The sequence below is a fragment of the Pleurodeles waltl genome, chromosome 8, assembly GCF_031143425.1.
Source record: "Pleurodeles waltl isolate 20211129_DDA chromosome 8, aPleWal1.hap1.20221129, whole genome shotgun sequence".
NCBI classification, from domain to species: domain Eukaryota; kingdom Metazoa; phylum Chordata; class Amphibia; order Caudata; family Salamandridae; genus Pleurodeles; species Pleurodeles waltl.
In genome coordinates this window covers 697,116,211-697,136,568 of record NC_090447.1, presented here as the reverse complement: position 1 = coordinate 697,136,568, position 20,358 = coordinate 697,116,211, and the positions used below count along the sequence as shown (strand labels likewise).

At 45.5% G+C, this 20,358-nt stretch overlaps 1 protein-coding gene and 1 long non-coding RNA gene across 4 annotated transcripts in view; one reads left to right on the top strand and one right to left on the bottom strand.

Annotated features, from left to right (window-relative positions):
* APOO (apolipoprotein O) overlaps positions 1 to 20,358 on the bottom strand; it is a 769,977-nt gene that overhangs the window by 500,282 nt on the left and 249,337 nt on the right. The window lies entirely within an intron of this gene.
* Positions 1 to 20,358, top strand: part of LOC138250227 (uncharacterized) — a 155,759-nt gene that overhangs the window by 72,801 nt on the left and 62,600 nt on the right. Inside the window, exons 3-4 of one of the 2 annotated variants that reach the window (XR_011194913.1) lie at positions 513 to 555; positions 8,543 to 8,600. This is a non-coding gene — a long non-coding RNA (uncharacterized lncRNA). The remainder of the gene's footprint in view (positions 1 to 512; positions 556 to 8,542; positions 8,601 to 20,358) is intronic. The other variant, XR_011194912.1, reaches the window with a different exon arrangement.

Below are 20,358 nucleotides of genomic sequence, written 5' to 3'. Positions count from 1 at the left end.
GCCAATTCCATTGGGCTCCTATCCTATAGAGAACTTCTGCCCCCCCTCTTACATGACTGCATGCAAGGTTGCACAACCAAACTGCACTCTGGCACCCACCTGGGTCAATTACTCTCCTCTGGGAATGGGGCGGGGTCAAGTACAGATCCTGTCCCTTCCTGGACTGGGAGGTACTAAACAGGTGAATGTTGCCTCTCAGAGCTTCCAGCAGCGTCCTCTGTGTTTTGCGATGCTCAAGGTCTTTCACAAGTGTTCCCCTCTGGTTTCGTCTTGTGCTGTTCTGGGCATATGGCTTCTAGCATTCAGAACAACTCCCCCTCTGTGCATTCTTCCTTGACACCAGCTCTATTCATCTTCTCCCTTTTCCTGGATTGTGTTGGCTTTCTGTGTGATGATGTGAAAGTTTGTCCTCTCCTTCCACCCTCTGTTTCTCTTCTTCCTGCTTCTGTCCCTTTTTAATTTCTAGCTCCTTTTTCATACTTTATTTTTCCTTTTCCCTATGTGCTGTGTAGTGCAGGTCCTCCAGCCTAGTCAAGAAGAGTTCCAACCCTCCAGGTAAGTCTGTCTCCTCCCAACATGTCGCCATCCCTAGCTTCTCCCAATCTGCAAGAGCTAGAGTATATCTTGACATGAAGACTGCATTATGTTTTTTTTTGTTCTGTTTTACTTCAAATTGGCATGCTTGTAGTGACAAGATGGATGTCAGAATTCATGCAATATTCCTTTTATTAAGACTCATCCAGGTAAGTGGTGTGTGTGATCTGTATATAATAAAAAGGATTTACCTTTTACAGTATCTTAATTTCCCCACAACCCTTAATAGTTTTCTATTAATGAGAGGATTGGTTTCTCTTAATCAGTTATGGTTAACAGAGAGCAGCTTGATTCCCCCACCTGAAGGATCTTTTGGCAGTTTAAAAGGTTTACTGAATCTAGGGACTCTAAAACTGGCTTTGAGAAAATAATGGTTTTTAGAGTATCACATGGTTTTAAAGCCATTGTGTTTGGGTGTTGGCAATCACTGTTAGTCACAGAATTAAGGAGGCCTGTTAAAGGAGCTGAGCTATGTGAATATTACAGAATAAACCTCATGTAGTCGTTTAAAAGGCCACACAATGCTCTCACAGGCCTTGCTGGGAGGAAAATGGATCAAGGTCATTGTCTTTTTCTGTGGCTTGATGATTCTATTCTCTAAATGTACCCCAAGTATTTCACATCATTATTTACCACCCTTCTGTTCTTTTAATTTGTGTAAAGAATGGCAGCTTGTAAATCAGCTAATATTAAAGTTGAATATTTAAGATGCTCTTCAGATGTTTTACTAAAGACTATAATATTGTCTAGATAAGCAGAGGTAAACAATTGTTGTATTGTAATAACTGATTTATAAGTCACTAAAATGTGGCTAGAGCCCCATGTAAATCAATGGGAAGCACTTTAAGGTGGATTACGCCTTTAGCTTTTACAAAGGTAGTTTTCTCTGTCTCTAGTAATTACCACTGCTCCTTGGTTAAGTCAATAGTGATAATGTATTTAGATGCACCTATATACTAGATCAATTTATCACTATGGGACACGGGTAGCTATAAAACTTAGAAATGTTACTGAATGCCCTGAAATCAATACCGAATTTTATAAAGCCATGGGATTTCAGAACTAGCCCAACAGGATATCACCATACACTCTGCCAAGGTTCAATAACTCCTAAATCCAACATCTTCTCTGCTTCTTGTTGTATGGGTTTTCCTTTGGTTTCAAGTATTCTATATAGGCATTCCTTTACGATTTTACAGGATTTCATCTGTGTATGATGGAAAATGTAATGGGTTTGCTGATGTAATGCTGAAAAGATCTCCTTAAATTCACTTAACCTATTTAGAAGTTCCACTTTCTGGGACTCTGTTAAGTGTTCACCTATTTCAATTGGGAATAAACAAATTTCCCAGGTCTTGAAATTTGTGATTAATTACTTTGGGAACTTGGGATGGAGCCTCGTGCCACTTATCCTGGAAGTTGAAGTGAAAAAGTGCCTCTTTTCTAGGCTTCTCAAGCATCTTATCTTGTAAGTGACTCTATTCACTCATTCTAAAATCTGGTATGGACTTTGCCATTCTGGCCATAGGTTTTGTTCACTAATAGGGAGCACCACCAAAACTCAATTCCCTGGCAATAACTCTTACCATTTAGCCTTTTTATTGTAGTAAGCTTGTTGTTGCTATTGGGATTCTCCAGATGTCTCATAACTTTTCCAGTCTACTTTTATACTGTGTGATCTATTACAATAAGTTTGTATCTCCTTGGATTTTGTTTTCCTATATTCTCTGGTCAGTTCTAGTAAAGTATAAGGCTTTCTTCCACAAAAACGTTTAAATGTTTAACAGTTTAAACTGGCTTCAGTTTAATTATGGATTACAGGTAGGGCCAGGGATAGTGATTTATTCCAGTAACACCCTTCGTGGCTCAACATTTTCTTAAGAGCCGATTTAAGGGTACCACTGTAACTTTGAACCAGACCTTAAGTTTTGGGATAGGCCAATGTGTAAAGTTGTTCTATGCCCAGCTGGTCACAAAATTGCTTCATATGGTTTGAGATAAAGGGAATACCTTTGACCGTCAACACATTAGAAAATCCCAAATTGTAAAAAAAACACAAAAAAAGTCTATTACTGCTGTCATTAGGACCTTGGTGTTCACTTCCTGTAGAGGAACAGCATCTGGATAGTGGATGGCATAATTAACTATTAGTGCTATATACTCAGAACTGGAGGGAACAAGAGGTCCTACAATGCCTAGTCCCACTCACTCCAAAATGGTGTCCATAATGCATATTTTCTCAAGTTGGACTCTTGGGGGTGTATACTGTTTTGACATATAGGATGTTCCTTATAATAATTATCTACTTGGGTGAAAATACCTGTCTATTAAAAATGTTCCAGGATGGTTTGAGATGTTTTTTCAAGACCGAAATGACCAGCCATTAAGTGGGAACAGGCATACAACAACCCTTGGTCTCTGAAAGGCTGGGGCACCAAATACTGTGAAATCGGACCTTTTTCCCTATTTGATAGATTAACCCATTACATATAACAAATGGTGGTCCTACCTTACGAAGAGTTCAGTCATTTTCACTAGCTTGGTCCCAGGCAAACGAATGTGGGGTCGTCCAGCAGCACAGCTATAAAACTTCTATCTAAATGCCAGAGTTCTTGGGAGAGTAAAGTATTTTGGACTCTTACCTTTCCTCTTTTCTATTAGTTGCTCTTCCTGACTCTCTCTCTCTCTCTCCTGATCAGAAACATAGGGACTCATTTCCTCCTGAGCAAAGGGGGCCTCTCTAAACCACTACCCCTTTTTTAAGGGTCTTCTCAAGTGAGGTAGTAAAATTATCAGTTCTTAAGTTCATCTCCTTAGGAAGTTCAGGCTTACTCCAACTTCAATTTAGGCTCTCCCCCCAATGGAGCTGCCCACCAGAACATGAGCTATAGGGTACTCCTTTTGATCTTTGCGTACACACCTTATAATTATTTTCTTTTGGGGAAGACTCTGATGCGGATTAACCAAACTACCTCTCACCACCGACTGCCTAAAGCCTGATCCAGTGAAGTGGTAATCTCATTACTATTCATCCGATGAGGAACAAAATAGATCGGTTCTGGTTCTTTAGTATAGTCTAAAGATGTTTGTGTCCATCTAACCTCCATGAGGTCCTCTTCAGTTGTTTTGTTTCTGCAAAAGCGGGCAATATGACCCCCGTCCTTGCATTCAGAGCACTGGGGTCCTGGGAATGTTGTGGTTCCTAGAACACAATTAGTTGTTGCAGGCCTCTTGCTAAAAGATGGAAGAGTACGCCTAACGACTTTCCCCCTGACAACTGTGGAGGTTTATTTGCTCGCCTTCGTTCTGTAGGCAGTCAGTTGTAAAGGTAGTTTGGTTCTTTCACATCAGATCCTTCTGCTCTGGTTTTAATGGTTTGTGCCCTAGAAAATGTATTTTATTTTGATTATTTTTATTTCAAGCAGTTTACAATGATGTACATTTATATACATGATGCATGATGATAGTTTACGTTTTAGCAGTGTATTCATTTGTAAAACATGTGGTCTTGTATGATGTAACTTCGTTTGAGCTCACCGAACATCCTTATAGCCCAAAGTAATGGTATCACCGTATCCATCATGGATAATTTCTTGCAGAGGAGTGAGCAAATGTAAAAGCAAACAAGATGGAGGAAAGCAAGCAAACGTCTATAAATAGGTAATCTCTCGCTACCACTACCTCCCCCGCCCGCCCCAGTATTTATAAATAAATACTTGATTTAATGTGCCTGGATGCCTCGAGTATGAGACCCCTAACAAGGGGGACGTAACAGTCAAAGTTCAAGGTAATACGCAGGGGTAGGGTAAACAACAGGTAACCTCTTCCCTTTGCTGACCTGGCACTCAAAATGGCCTAGTGACCACATCTTTGGTGTGGTCTTGAAAGGCAATCAAAGGGGCTGCATCTTTGGGGTGGCCCTGGAAGGCAACTGTCAGTTTGTCCCATAAATCAGCAATAGGGTGCCTGCGAGTCCTCTAGACTCCTCCCTGCACAGTGGACCAAACCTCAGTCTCTGTCCACTGGAGGATGACCGCACACCAGCAGGGGATTTGAATCAGGGAAGGGTAATTCCAGTTCATGTTTATGGAGCATCTAAGCCAATGCTAAAGCAAGGTCTGTAAACCTGCTGGACACCTTGAACAGTCATCGGCGCTTGAAGAAGCTAAGGAGGCAGCCCTCCGAGATAAATATGTCCTGAAGAACAATATGTAGCAAACTGCACTCCAGCAGGATGAGAAAACAGGACAGGTTCAGAACATGTGGGTGAAGCCTGCATCGGGATAAAGACCACGCTGGCCATCGATTTTGTGATGTCATGCTTGTGTCTGGTACACTCTATGAAGTATATTGAACTGGATGTACTGGAACCAAATGTTCCAAGACATTTTGTATGGGATAGCGAGGGCTCTTTTCCATTCTTTTTTGGGTGTGGGGGCAACCAAGATCTGGATTCCCCTTAGGCCAGATGTTCAATAATGAGGCTCCTGTATGGTAAGGGATAGCTCTGACTAGCCATGCAATTTTGTACCAGACTCAAGTATGCACGCAAGTGGGTTAGTCGGTGGCACTGTGTCAGTAATGTACCATATAGTTTGCGGTGCAATTAGGAGTAAGTGGTTTGTCAAGAACTGGCACACAGATAGGTTATTTTGCTCAGTCAATGTGTCAAATGAGATAAGTGCTCTAGCACGGAAGAGGTTGCCGAGGCAGTCAATCCTGTACAAACTCCTCAGGTAGTACAGTCCTGATGCAGAGCTCCCTTCAAAGCAGCAGAGGAGTCCCAGAGGGAAGGCTGGAGATTAGGGCATCACTGTAGGTGTAAGGGGCAATGCTCTTTGGTTGCTGAGAAGCATCATGTGGAGCAGCCTGTTTCACAAAAGAGGTATGGTGGCTCTAGGGATGAATGATTTGCAAATGATGTCTAGCACTAGCCTATTGTTGCGGGCCCCAACCTCTTGGAAGCTGGCCAACAGGCCAGCTAATACAGACTTGCTACCAGGTAGTAATATTAACAGTCAGGGACACCTAGTTCCCCTAGGTCTTTGGGGAGCTTGAGTGTGGAAAATGTCACCTGACACCAGACAGAATTCCACATTAAGTGCCCTGATATACCATCTAAAATGCAAACAAGGGATCTGAGCACGTGGAGAGGCAGGTTAGAGAAATAATGAAGAAGCCATTGCAGTATCCCCATTTGGGAAAGGGCAACCCTGTACAGAACAGGCAGGGGTGGCAATTCCCAAAAGGGTATTTGGGCCCTGGGGGAGGAGACAGAGCACCACAAGGTACCATCAAACAGGTCCTCGTTGGAGTGAGGTATCAGAAGGTTGCAGTCTCCCAATGGATGTGATGTCCATCAACAACAGTATGTTGTGCAGGGCACGTAGGATGCAAGGGGAAAAGGCAAGATTTAGCAGCATTTACCCCGAGGCCTGAAGCCTTTTCAAAGACATGGAGAGACTCTGTCACCTCCTGTATCCTCCTACGAACTTCCCCTAGGTAAATAAAAACATCATCTGTCTATAATGAGACCACAGTAGCCTCGACTACCAGTGGGATTTCCCAGTCCCATTCGAGCTGGTGAAGACGCAGTGCCAGGGATCCCATCATCAAGGCAAACATTAAGGGAAAAACAGGAAATCCGTGTCTGGGTACCCCCTAAACAGAGTTGGAAACTAGTTGCCCCGTTTTAATCTTGATCGGGTCAGAGTATAATAGATGCACCAGGCGGGTGAACCTAGCAACCAATCTCAATCTGCTCAGCACCACAAAAATGTAGCCTTAATCAAGCATATCTAATGCCTTTTCAATATCAATTACTGCATATGCTGTGTGGGGCCATATCTGCAGAGCCTTTTCCAGCAGGTGATGGAGGCAGCAGATGTTGAGAGACGATCCAAAAGAATCAAGAACCCACATTTAAGATATAAAAATTATTGTGATTTTTCTGATCATGTTGAGAGACATCTGGATGACCCAGATACAAGATCACTGATTAGAGTCAATTTGCTAGCATTTTGCTTGAGACCTTATAATCAGTGTTAACGAAGGCCAAAGGTCAGTAGGAGTCGTTTGTAGGATGAGACATCAAGGAGGTCATGACCAGGCTTGGAGAGTGAAACCAGTCTGGCCTCCTGAATCGAGTTGGGCAAAGAACCTTCACAAACAGCCAAGTTATATACTTCAGTCAGTTTCGGTATGAGAAGATATGCATATATATACTATAAAATTCTATTGGAAGGCTATCAAGGTCCAGGGATTTCCACGTGGCAAAGTCCCAGATATCACCTCTGATCTCCTATTCTATAACTAGGCTGCCCATCATGTGAACTCGATCAGCTGGGAGGGGCACCAGGGTTACATCATCAAGGAACACTTATGTGATCATTTGTCGGGGTAGGATTAGAGCTATATAATATACAGTAATAGAAGTAAGTCAGCGTGTATAGTCGATTGTGAATATACTATTGTGTCTGAGGAAAGACGGATCACAGGGATAGAAATCCTGTCTGCATCCTGTTTTATCAACCAGGCTAATAGTCTTCAAGATTTATCCCCCTCTGTATGTGTTTTTGTTCTGTGGGCTTCATAATCTATAAACCAACAGGTGGGCATGTCTGTCCCTGACGATAAGTAACACATCCTGTGCCACACAATCAGTTTGGCATACCTTCTCCAAGTTCATTGGAGAGTATTCATTCTGCTTCAGGTCAGCTAAGACGGACTTACGCACCCCCAGCACTGCTCATATGCATTGGACTCTGAATACTGTTTAAAATGAATCCCACTCAGTAAGCCAGGAGGAGTTGAACGCTCCATTCTCTACAAAGCAGTTGCTAATGTCTTATTCTAAAGAAACGGCCTTCTAGGGCCGTGGGTTGGAGTCGCTAGGTAGGAAATGGCAGTATAGAACCACCACATTCGAATCTCAGGAGTACAGGATTGTGATCTTGTGGTTTTCAGCAATGTAGACCCTTAAGTGGATGGAGTTAGGACAGAAAAAAGTAAGAGAGAGAGAGTGTGTGTGAGAGTATGTGAGTGTGAGTGTGAGTGTGAGTGTGAGTGTGTGTCTGTCTGTCTGTCTGTCTGTCTGTCTGTCTGTAGTAAATCTTCCAAAAATTGTTTCAGGTATATTTTCTTTGTGATCTCTTCATTGATTGACTAATGTGGCTTTAACAAGTGGTTTGTGGAGTCTTTTAAAAAAAAAGACTTCTGGGAGTATCTGTAGAGATACCTCATTCCTGTCTAAACTTTAGTCAATAAGTTTCATCATCTACTCCCAGTCTCGCGAATAGCACTTATAATTTCTTGATAAGGAGTGGTGCCAGCCAGATCAGCAGAGTGATAAGCAGGTTGGGTTTCTCCAAAGATTTCACATAATAACCCCAGCAATCGTTGGGGCCAGTTGTTGGGTTGGGCTGCCCTCTCAAAAGTTTGTGAAGAAAGCTTCTGGATACTCTACTGATGTGAACTTTAGAGTGTGATAGCAGGCACCTGTTGAGTAAGACACCTGGTTTGTGACAGAGTAGTGGTTAAGTAGACTTGACTGAGACTTGTAGTAGGAGACTTCCTTGATTTTTAACTGTAGGGGGCACAGTCTTGTTCAGGGCACTCTAGCATTTGCTGGCCATCCACCAACTGGTGAACTACAACTTCCATTTTTGCAGTCATAAAGACTTGGGAGAACCCACTTCTGACATTTGATCCCCATAACAGTTAGGCCAGAGGGCCTACTTTAGTAGTTTTGTTTAGTGCTGTTTTCTGTAGGCTGTACTTTTGGCAGGCAGGATTATCAAAGGCAGTGCAAAGCCAAAATAAAAATAAAAGAAATTGCTTCAGGGTTTAGAATTCTCTTTTACAGTTCTGGCTTGTGGCTGTAGTCTTTCAGGTGTTCTCCTTTATATTGGTTTTAGGACCGTAACTCTCATCTTCTCCCTCTTCCTAGGTCTTGTCGGGGAGACCAGTTGCTGAGACTCCCACCCATGGAAGAACAAGAAATATAGGTCAGTTAGTTAGCTCTCGATCCCTGTCTCTTCCTTTCTTTCCCCTTTTGTGTTCTATTCCTCTCTGTCTGGTTCGAATTTCTTCCTGTTCAGCCTGTTGTGTTTTTGTAATCTCCAACACCATCTACTTTCCTGTCTTGGAGATAGCTAATTTTATTTGCTCTCTTTGCCGGTACGGCTTCCTTGTGCCTGTAATGAACCTTTCTTTCTTGACATTCACCCATGCCTCTTCCTAAGGTTTATAACGTTCGTTTGTAATAAATAGACTTCTCCTTACTTCAGGAATAACCATTTCTTTTACCCATAGTGTTTCTTTAAAATAAATGTTCCCTTTGGGGAGTTCAACATTCCCTCCAGTAAAATGAACGTCCTTCTGGACTGCTCCTTTTTGGTCTCATCCTTTAGATTCCTCCATCAACTTCTTTTACATGCTTGCACACCAGGTTGCCTGACCAGTCCCCTTATCCTTCCTGAAATATGGTGGGAGCGAAGTACAGGTCTTGACCCTTGCAGGGTTGGCTTTTGCCTCCCAAGGCTTCCAGTTGTGTCCCTGGTGTTGTGCGATGCTCACAGTCTTCCACAAATTGTGGTTCTGGTTCATGCTGTCATGGTCATATGGCTTTTGGGAACCCTCACCTCTTCCCAGCACATTCTTCCTTGACCCCACCTTATCTGTCTCTTCCCTCTTCCTGGGTAGCATTCTTTTCGTGTTGGACAAAGCAAAATAGTATTTCCTCTATCTACCCTGTTTCTTCTTCTTGGTTCTGACTCTTTTCAATTTCTAGCTCCCTTTTCTTACTTTCTTTTTCATTTTCCCTGAGTCCTGTGGAGTGAGAGTACTTTCTTTAAGTTGAGAAGCGCTCCAACCCCTGAGATAAGTTTGTCTCCTCGTAAGGCCCTAATTGGCAACTTGTGTAACTTGCCCACTGAAGAACAAGGCGGCATGGCTGATCAGGCTGCCTGGATTGAAATAGGGAAAGCAGACTGGAAGCCCACGTCACTCCTGCTTCTCCATGTATCATTTTGCCATTTTGGAGGTACCATGACAACACTACACGTGTGGGATCATGAACACGGGAGAGGCTGGTTGAGACACAACTAGCTTCCTTGTGATGCACTCCTAATCATGAGGTAGAAGAAGAGGCCCATTGCAACTGTCTCCACAGAGACTTACACTGGAGGCATGCCTGTATTGGTGGATAACAGTCTTTCAGACATGGGCCAGTGGAATCCCTGTGGACTACAGCTGGAAGTTAACTGGTGGGGCAGGAATACCTCACGTGGAGGTAACTGTTGCTGACTGGCAGATTGAGTCCTGTTGCCAGAGGGGTAGATAGGCCTCCTGGGACTCACTCAAACTTTCACACACAAGTCAAAAAACTTTTATGGGAGGAAGATCTGGGAACAGTGGTGTGCAGGGCTGTAAGCATTCTTCTAACACATTGCCCAGCCTGGCCCTGATATTAAGAATATAACACTCCCAATGGAATCCCAACCTACTGGAGGATTAATGAAGCTCCTTGATCAGACATTTGCTCCCCACAACTTCTCTTATGCTGCTCTGTATGTATGTAACTACATGGCATTTCTATAGCGTAAATCTATCCACAAGGCAGTAGTGCACTGTACATGGATCTGCTCTCTGGAGAAATCCTGGGGTGCATTGTGCAAACCCTGTTCTGGTGGATGTGTGGGAGACCAATGGTTTATTTCCTATGGGTTACTGCTCCTGCAATCCTGTCAAAACTAAGTGTCCAATGTGTTGAGGCTCAGGAAAACTATTACCCTTACTTTCACTCTTTTGAGATTATGGTGCGATTAGAGTCTCTTAATCTAGAATAGTTTAATGTATTGCCAACAACGTTTTTTCTGAAATGGTACATTGTCACTATTGTAATTCAAAGTGCTATCATTGGCAGAGACAGGGGAACATAGCAGTGCCACAATTCACTCTTCTCAGATAATTGTAGGGGACAGCAAGTAGGATTCTGGCATGGCCAGTGTTTACCTTTTTAGTGAGCAGGTCCCTGAAACCCCCGTAGGGAAATCACACTGGCTGTCTGTGGCTCCAGAACCACATACTCCTTCTCAATTTAGAAGGGAGATAGAACAAACGGGTTGTGGATGTCCACTACATCTCTAATGCTTCATTAATCCAGATGCCTGAAACTGCAGTACCTATATGTTTGCCAGGATAGGACGCACACAAATAATGGGCTCTTAGTAGTATGGTCTCTTGAGGGTGAGAAAGCGTTCAACTGAAAGGCACATTATTTCTTTTTGGGGTCATGCATAAAATACATTTTGACTGAAATGTATTTTGTGGTCAATTCTACATAATGGAAAACACACTATAATGCATGGGATAATAAATCGTTCTGTGATTTTGAGATGAGGGAAGGGGAACAAGATGCAAGCCCCTGCTGCTCTTGCTTTAAAACTTCGACATGTTATATGAGATGTGAGCTCTTGATTAAATGAACTCTTTATCAGGAGTTTCAGCTTGTGTGATGACCGCGAGGACTGCATTTCACTCTATGCTGATGATATACTGCAGTTCATTCTGCATCTCTGCTCTTCAGTCTATAGAGTGCTGTATGTAATTTGGGACCTTGATTACATTCAAGATTTTGTACTAAATGGAATAATTCCTTCCTATTACTGCAGCACTGGTCCACTAGATCATATGCAGATTTCTGTCTTACTGTGAACAAGAAGGGATACAGTTGTGGAAGAACCTGGACTAGGGAACAATTAATGTAGTTCCTTAAGCTTGAATTTGCAGAACTCTTGGACGGATGGATATATTGCACTGGAGAAAGCTACATCTGTCCATCAAGGGAACGAGAGCTCAATTCAAAATCTCTCTCCTAAGATTTTTGTTTATTTTTGAATAACATCCTACATTGGAACCCTGGGGCTTATTTTAGGAGACTCAAGTTGTGTTACAAAATAAGGTTGATAACCACTTGTGGATTTCACAGCCCATACGCAAAGGCATTCCCATTGGCTTTTTTTATTTGACTAATATCAGTCATCCATTTGTCTGATCCAAAATACTGGGCATATTCCAAATTTAGATGATCTCTCAACCAGTACTGCAGGCTGGCTATGGCACAGCTGCCATACTGCTACCACCAACAAACTGGCAGTGCAACCAAAGAACTACTCAGAAGCCATTTTGCTTAAAAGGTCCTCAGTGAACTTCTAAAGGTAGATGTGTCTCCTTCCTTCCTCACTTTAACGTAAGGGTAGCCCTTGTCCTCATCCTCCCTCATTTCAGATTCTGGATCTTCAATCTTCAGTCACAATAATGCAGTCAATACACTTCCAATGTCTGGGAAACAGAACCTATCCTCCATTCACGAGGGGCTATCCAAAGTCTATCCCACTGGTCCCAGTACTCAAATTCACTATACTGCTACACATGCACTACACATCCACTGCATATATACATACTCACCATGTACATGAAATGCAGAGCAAGAGTCTGGGGCTCATGCTAAAGCAGAGCTCTAGCGGAGTGGGATCAGTAGATCACACTCTACTATGATATAGATAAAACGTCGATTAACCAATGGTTCATTAAACTTTGTATGCGACCACCCCAGCTTTATGTGTCTAATAGAGGGCATGGACAGTGGTCCTTTGTCAGCTATGAATGCCTGCTTGGTGCACCCTTCAATGTCATCGAACAGGCACTGGACCTCGCATTACCATGGTCTAGGCATCTGCACACATGCTCAATTAGCACTGTTACAGGGCCAAACAAAACAACAGAACACTGATTTCACATGCAGTTAAGCACTAGGGTACGGGCACATGCCCAATACCCTGAAAGGAACATTCACGTCCCAAAAGTAAGGCAGCCAATAACAATCAATAATTAATTGTCCAGCTAGCATATCTACTTAAAAGAAAAAGTACTTTACTTTCAATACACAATGTAATACAGCACATAAAAGTCAAGGCAACACAACTGTACACAGTTATCAAAAGGGTAATTGCAGTTTGGAGCAATCAGCCTTTATTGGTGTAAACTAATTGCCTAGGTAAGATATCTTACAGATATAGTAAGGGACAAACTGCTCCCTGAAAACAATTGTGGGCAGATTTCTTACAACATCCAGATGAGTTTACTCTCTGCCCTCCAATAAGAGGAAGGCTAGGTTGTTAGTAGATCATAAATTGCCACAAAGTTGGATCTCTCCACAATGTTGCATTCTTGCATTAAACCTGTAGCAGTCTAGGTGGGGCCATTTCTGAGGGTCTGTGCCACTTCAAGTGACATGTGATCATACCTGTCCCATTAGGAACGGCCGCACTAACTAGGCCCTACCCCAGCTGACAGTGTTGCTGTCGCTGCCCTTGAAATCTGTGCACTGGCAAGCTTCCGTTTGGTAAAGGCATAGTTGCGTGAACACAGGTGCAATGAGGCCAACTGCTACTCACTCCAGTGGGGATTGAGTATATCTCTCAGGGAGCTTTCTTAGACCTAAACACAAGCCTACCATATAAACAAAGCCAAACAACCCAAACCCAACCCAAACCCCACCTTTTGCAGCAGTAGTCAAAGTGGAGGAAGCAACTGCATGCAGTAGTGCCATTGATATATTACTAGCCTTCAAAGGTGCTTATTGGTTTTGTAAATCAGCCATGATTGTGATTCTTCTTGACCCCATGTCACTGAGGTGCTTTTGGTCTGAGTTGTGCTATGTAGTTCAAGGGAGACCCAACCACCTACGGTCCACAATCCTCCAATTATCTGTCACAAGAAATGATGTGAGTGCCCACACGGAGGCACCGAGTCTGAAAGCAGCCGGTCTGCCTGTGGAGATTTTTCTCTGGGCTGCAGCTAGCTACCCCTGCCCCAGGTCTCGTAGACCTCCTTTTGGTTGCATTCTGGCATATCGAGTTGGGAAGATGGAGTTACCAGAATATCATAGCCAAAATATCAAGGGACAAAATATCCCAGAGGTAAGTGCATATAGTTAAGTATGGATTTACTATTCTTAACTTCAAATCTATGTACCATGAAAATATGTATATGTTGTAATGATAGAAGTATGTGTAGAGTTAAGCATATTAAACCTACCTAACCTGTCAATATTTTTGTACTCAAAATGTTAACGATATTCTAGTAACTCAATATCTCCTACTTCAGGGATACTCATAAATATTTCCTCGAGGGCCAAAACATACATTCTTCATTGTGGAAGATGGGCTCCACTGAGGCTGCAGATCAGGGTGGGGGTCAGCAACTCAAAAGATAAATACATGGAAAACGTTTCCTGAAGTAGAAGCTAACAGACTTTGCTCGCCTTCACAAAAATATTTAATTTGAAAAACAAATTCCTTGGACAGTCTCATAAGTTTTTTTTGTCATAACAATTGGCAATGCAGCACCAACTCATATTGCTGATATTCAGAAAACAGATTAGATTCAGTGTAGCACAGGTTTAACAGATTGCTTTGTAACATGCTGGAACAATCTATGTGATTCCACCAGGATTGCTAGCCTGCCTTCACGGCTGTTTGGATGAATGCAATATAAAAGAGTCAAAGGAGCTAAGGCCCTCATTACAACCCTGGCGGATGGTAATAAAGTGGCGGTAAATTCCGCCAAATTATGACCATGGCGGAAAGAGCTCAGACAGACCGCCACTTTACCACACCGACCGCCAGGGCGGAATCAACAGGCACCACGGCGGTAGCCGCCTACAGCCAGGCGAAAGACAATGTTTCGCCCACTGTATTATGACAGCCCAATCAGCCACCTTTTCCGGGGCGGTACCAACGACATCAAAAGCTTGGTGGTAACACTGCACAGAAGGGAAACGACTCACCATTGGAGACGCAGAGAAGAACCACGCTGCCATGAAGCCTGAACTGCAAATCTTCCCCATGATTTTCTGCGCCCTGCTCCACCACGAACACCAACGACGGCGAAGACGACCACGGTGAGTACAGCCGCCTAGCACACAGGGGAAGGGGGGAGGAAAAAGAGATTGACACACATGCAACACCCCCAACACCATACACACAAGCAGATGCAGTAACATAATATATATACCACGTACCCCTCAGGAATAATGCAAGGACCACAGGAATATATGAAAGTGAGTGTAATAATATAAATAAAGTAGAAATACGAACATCCAATCTAAAACTATATACATATGTACAAATCAAGGGACACTGCCCAGTCCTCAATGTGTGTGGGCCACAGGGCCACATTACAAAGTCCAAGGCCCCACTTGACTCCTGCAACAATACAGAGAAAACACTGCAGGGGCATCATAGGCAGGAACCTCAGGGGGATGGGGAACGGTGGGCACCGCAGCTGGAACACCACCACTGGTCCTGGAGGGGGCAACATGCCCTGTACTTGGTCCTGGGGAGTGCAAGGCCACAGTCTCTCAAGTGGGTGATTTGCCTACTGCTTGGTCCTGGGGAGTGCAAGGCCACAGTCTCTCAAGTGGATGACTTTCCCACTGGTTCTGGAGGGGGCATATTGCCCTGTGATCTTTATCCTGGGGAGGATGGGGTGAGTGGATGGCTTCCCCACTGGTTCTGGAGGGGTCATCGTGCCCTGTGATCTTCATCCTGGGGAGGATGGGGTGAGTCAGTGGCTTCCCCACTGGTTCTGGAGGGGGCATCGAGCCCTGTGATGCAGATCTTGGTGAGTGCAAGGTCACAGTCTCTCAGGTCGGTGTCATACCCACAGGATTTGCAGGGGGCATGCCACACAGCAGCCCATGGATGCAGTACTACACACTGTCCGCCGGCGGTGATGGCTGCTCAGCTGTGGTGCTGCTGATGCTGCCACTGGTGGTGGGCGAAGGCTCAAGCCCATCCCCTGCAGCCTCGGACAGCTGCCCACTGCTGGTGGTGGTGCTGCTACTGCTGGCGGTGGAGGGGGGAGGCTCCAGCCCATCCCCTGCAGCCTCGGATGGCTGCCTACTGTTGGTGGTGGTGGCGGGGGGTGGGGAGCTCCAAGCTATCCCCTGCAGCCTCAGACATCTGCCCACTGGTGCTGCTGCTGGTGGTGCGGGGAGGCTCCAGCCCATCTCCTGCAGCCTCAGATGGCTGCCCGCTGGTGCTGGTGCTGGTGCTGCTAGTGGTGGTGGGAGGCTCCAGCCCACCCCTGGCAGCCTCGGATGGCTGCCCACTGCTGGTGGTGCTGGTGCTGCTGGTGGTGATGGTGGGGGGAGCTCCAGCCCATCCCCTGCAGCCTCAGATGGCTGCACCACCATGGTTGGTGGTGGGGGCTCCGACTGAGTCCCAGCACCAGGCCCCTAGCCCTTCCTGGCAGCAGCTGGGGACTGCTCCTTGCCCTTCCTGGCTGCAGCTGGGGATTGCTCCCTGTCCTTCCTGGCAGCAGCTGGGGGGGGGGGGAGGGGGCACCTTGGCTTTAAAGGCAACAGCTGGGGAGGGCACCTTGACCTTCCTGGCAGCACTTGGGGCAGGCACCCTTTCCGTGTGGCTGCCTGGTGCCCGGGATCCTTTCCCACTACGAATTGCTGTGGACACCACTGGGGCCCCTGCACTGGGTGGCTGAGGTACTTGCCTGGGTTTTACCCACCCTGGCCAGACGTGGAGGATGGGGGGAGGGGTAGGTATAAGGTCAAGGGTGGAGAGGAAAAGCTTTTTAGGGACACTGGGGTGGGAAGAGGGAGAAGGTTTAGGAGTGGAGGAAGAGGGAGTGGTTGTAGGAGGTGTCAGTCTGCTGTGTTTGGGTGCAGGTGCATGGGCTGGATGCTGTTGTGAGGTGGGTGGCTGTTGGGTGTCTGAGTGCTTGTGTTTGTGCACTTTGGGAGGAGGGGGCACAGACACAGTGGGAGAGGACACAGGGGAAGTGTGCATGGCTGTTGGGGTGGTGTCTGCCAGTGAGGTGTGTGTTCTGATAGGTGTGCTGGTGATGGCGGTAGTGGATGAGGGTGTAGTGGCCCCCAGGTGGAGATGGCCGTGTGGTGGCAGTGGACCCTGTGGACAGTTAAGATGAGGAGGCAGAGGATGAGGACAACAGAACTGCAATGATTAGACAATATTTCCAATGACACACAGTTAAGACAGTGTAACTTTACATTTCATTGTCATTTTTTTTGTTTCACATTGTCACTGGCAGGCTGTTATTTCCCACTTCTACGCCCACTCAACGTACCGTTTGGCAACTCCTTCTGCTGATGTTGGTGCCCCACTATCGCTCCTGGTGTGTTCACTGCAGCCAACTACAGGTCTTTCCTATGTAAACATTAATGTACAGTTGTATTGCAAAGTTTAAACCTTGTTATACGAATACATACTTAAATCATTTGACATACTCCATACTTGTATTTTTTCTAAGTGTGTTTATTGAAGTGCTAGGTAAAGGAGGGGCAAGTGCAATGGGATGGGGTGATGATGGAGGAAAGTCCAGGGTATAGTTCCAGTCTATTAGTAGCACAGGTGCATTGTCCAAGGGGGCATAGGAAGGGGAGCAATGGCAGTTCAAGGTGGACAGGGTGACAGAGTGGGACACCAGGGTGACAATCAGGAGAGTCTCATTTCCTGGCAGGGGTCTTGGCAACAGTCTCTGGCTTCTGCCTGGATTGCAGGGAACGTTTGCAGGGTGGTTCTCCTTCTACAGGGGGAAGAGTGCTGGTGGCCTGTTGGTCCTGTGGCGGGGCCTCCTGTCCACTAGCATCAGCGGAGGTGGAGGGCTGTTCTGTAGTCTGGCTAGTGGCAGGGGCCCGCTGTTGGATGACTGCCTCCCTCATAATGTTGGCCATGTCTGCCAGCACCCCAGCAATGGGGACCAGGGTGGTGTTAATGGCCTTCAAGTCCTTCCTGATCCCCTGGTACTATCCCTCCTGCAGCCGCCTGTTCTCCTGCACATTGTCCAGGACTTGGTCCAGCATATCCTGGGAATGTTGGTATGCTCTCAGGATCTCAGTGAGTGCCTCCTGGAGAGTCGGTTCCCTGGGCCTGTCCTCCCCCTGGCGCACAGCAGTCCTCCCAGCTTCCCTGTTGTCCTGTGCTTCTGTCCCCTGAACCATGTGCCCACTGCCACTGACCCCAGTTCCCTAATTGTCTTGGATTTGAGGTCTGCCCTTGGGTCCCTGTAGTGGTGGACACACTGCTGATTGACGTGTCCTGGGGAGAGAGGTATGGGCATGCTGGGTGGGTGCTGTGGTTGTGTTTCCTGACGGGGGAGGCTCTGTGGTGGTGTGACTGTGCCTGGGTAACCGACTGTCCGGAGGTCCCTGATGGGCCGGGTTGGGCATCCAGATCCAGGCGAGCAGATTCGCTGTCATCACTGTGGGCCTCTTCTGTGGGGGACTGGATAGTGCTGGCATCTCTTCCCCAGTGACACTGGTTGGAATACCTGTGGGGATGTAAATGCAGTGCTATTGTTTCTGTGTGTGACATATTGTGCATGGGTGGGTTGCCCTCTTTGGTTGTATTTGCCGTGGCAGCTTTACCTTGTGTGAGTTGTTATGTGGTGGGCTAGCTGATTTTCTCTAGTGTGCATGCTTTAGTAATAGGTATTCATGCAGGTCTGTGAGTGGTGTCCATGCATTGGTATGGCATGCAGGGCTTTGCAATGGGATGAGTGGGTTGTGATGGTGGGGTGTGTGGGAGGTGGTGGAGTTTTGGGAGTGAGGGTAAGGGTGGGGGTATATGATGGCATGCAGTTAGGGGGGTAGTAGTAGTATAGAGTTGACTTAACAGAGTCCAGCCCTTCTCCTACTCCTGCCAGGCACTCAAGATGCATGATTGCCAAGAATTGCTCCTCCCATGTTGTTAGTTGAGGAGGAGGTGGGGGTCCACTGCCAGTCCTCTGTACTGCGAGCTGGTGTCTTTCAGCAATGGAATGTACCTTCCCCGTAGGTCGTTCCACTTCTTCCTGATGTCATCCCTTGTTTTTGGGTGCTGTCCCACGGTGTTGACCCTGTCCACGATCCTCCGCCATAGCTCCATCTTCCTAGCAATGGATATCTGCTGCACCTGTGCTCCAAATAGCTGAGGCTCTACCTGGATGATTTCCTCCACCATGACCCTTAGCTCCTCCTCAGAGAATCTGCGGTGTCGTTGTGGTGCCCTGGGTGTTGTGTGAGTAGTGTGGGTGAGGGTGTGTAGGGTGATGTGTTGGGGTGTGTGTTGTGAGGTGCGTGGGTGGTGTATAGGTGATGGGGGTGTGTGTCTCTGGTCTTGTCTGTGGTCATGGTGTCTGACTCGTGCCAATGGTTTGTAGTTGTAAGGGGTTGTGGGTAATGTGGGTGTGTTTTTATAGTGGTGAGGGTGTGGTGTGTGTATGAGCGTCAGGTGTGTGTAGTTTGAATTGTGCAATGTGGTTTTGTTTGAGTGTGTGTATTTTGAGCGCAGCGGTATGTTCCGTCAATGGTTAACCGCCATTGAATGTCCACTGTGGTGATTTGTGGGTCATAATGTGATGGGCGTTGTTCTGTTGGCGTAAAGGTGTGGGTTTGGATACTGCCAGTTTATCACTGACCTTTGGTGTGGCGGAATTGTGTGTGTGGCTGAATAGAGACAGATTGGTGTGAGTGTGTGTCATAATATGGTGAAAGGATATCTGCGGTGGCGGCGGTATGTTGGCGGCAGTCAGCATGGCGGTAAGTGGGATTTACTGCCAATGTCATAATGACCACCTAAGTGTTTTGAAAGATACAGAAATTATTAACTTATTTTATATTTCATCAATGCTATTAATTTTCTGTAATCTGGATTTACGTCAGAGACTGCAAAACTCAAGAGCTGATTTGGATATAAGTCAATTTATTTCGAAGTTTAATTTTTCAACACACCCAGTGTGGACAAAAAACTTACACACACATATGTTGAATAAAACATATCTATTACTTTCTGGGCCAGTGTAAATAACACAGTAAGTTTATCAAAGGGCCAAAATTCTTCTTGTTACCGTCCCAAAAAAAAGGCTTCCAGAGTGGAGCTGTGTTGTAGGTCAATGAGTTCCATCTCTGCTTGTCGTATTCAAGCCAATAAGCTGGACAACTTCAAGGTTCCTCGCCATCCAAAGATCTCTATTATCCTGAACAGAGGCACAAGAGCTTGCAATTGGCAAATCATCTCTTGAGCTCCCCAGACCTTTACTCAAGATATACTCCAAAATTTTGTATTGACAGCACGTCTTGAGCATTTGCAAACCTCTGAGTTAAAACCTGCAGTTTTCGAAAGTGGGTGACATCAGCATCTTTCGGGGGTGTTCTTTGAATAAGTGTTTCCTTTGAAGCAAATAAATAGCATTCATCATTAAGAACACAAGCTGATGTTTTCCTTGAAGATACAGATTGAGTGGATTGAAATGTGAGAATATGTCCGCTCTGGAAAGAAATGACCTTGAGTCCTTGGAAACTTCAATTTCAGGAAGAAAAGCTTTGGAGCACTCCAGGGCTTTCCCTTAACTTAGCCAACATAGTTCACTGGCCACCAAAAGGTCTGCCTATTGACTACCCACAAAATGCAGCAGGGCTTTAAAAAAACATCAATGGTTCAGGGCTTTAGTAAATATATAAAAATATCTATTTAACCTATATGCTTCATGATATTATTAAGTTTTCCTTGCTATATTTTTGCACTCAGGGAATTTTGATGGATGTTGCCATTCTAGACTATGAAGTTATGTCTGGTGAGCTTTTTTTGTTTTTGTTTAAGCAGAGCTACAAAGCCTCTCTTATGGCATCGTGAATGGAGCCCCATCTGAGGGGACACAAGTGTTTAATGCTGTTTCACGCTC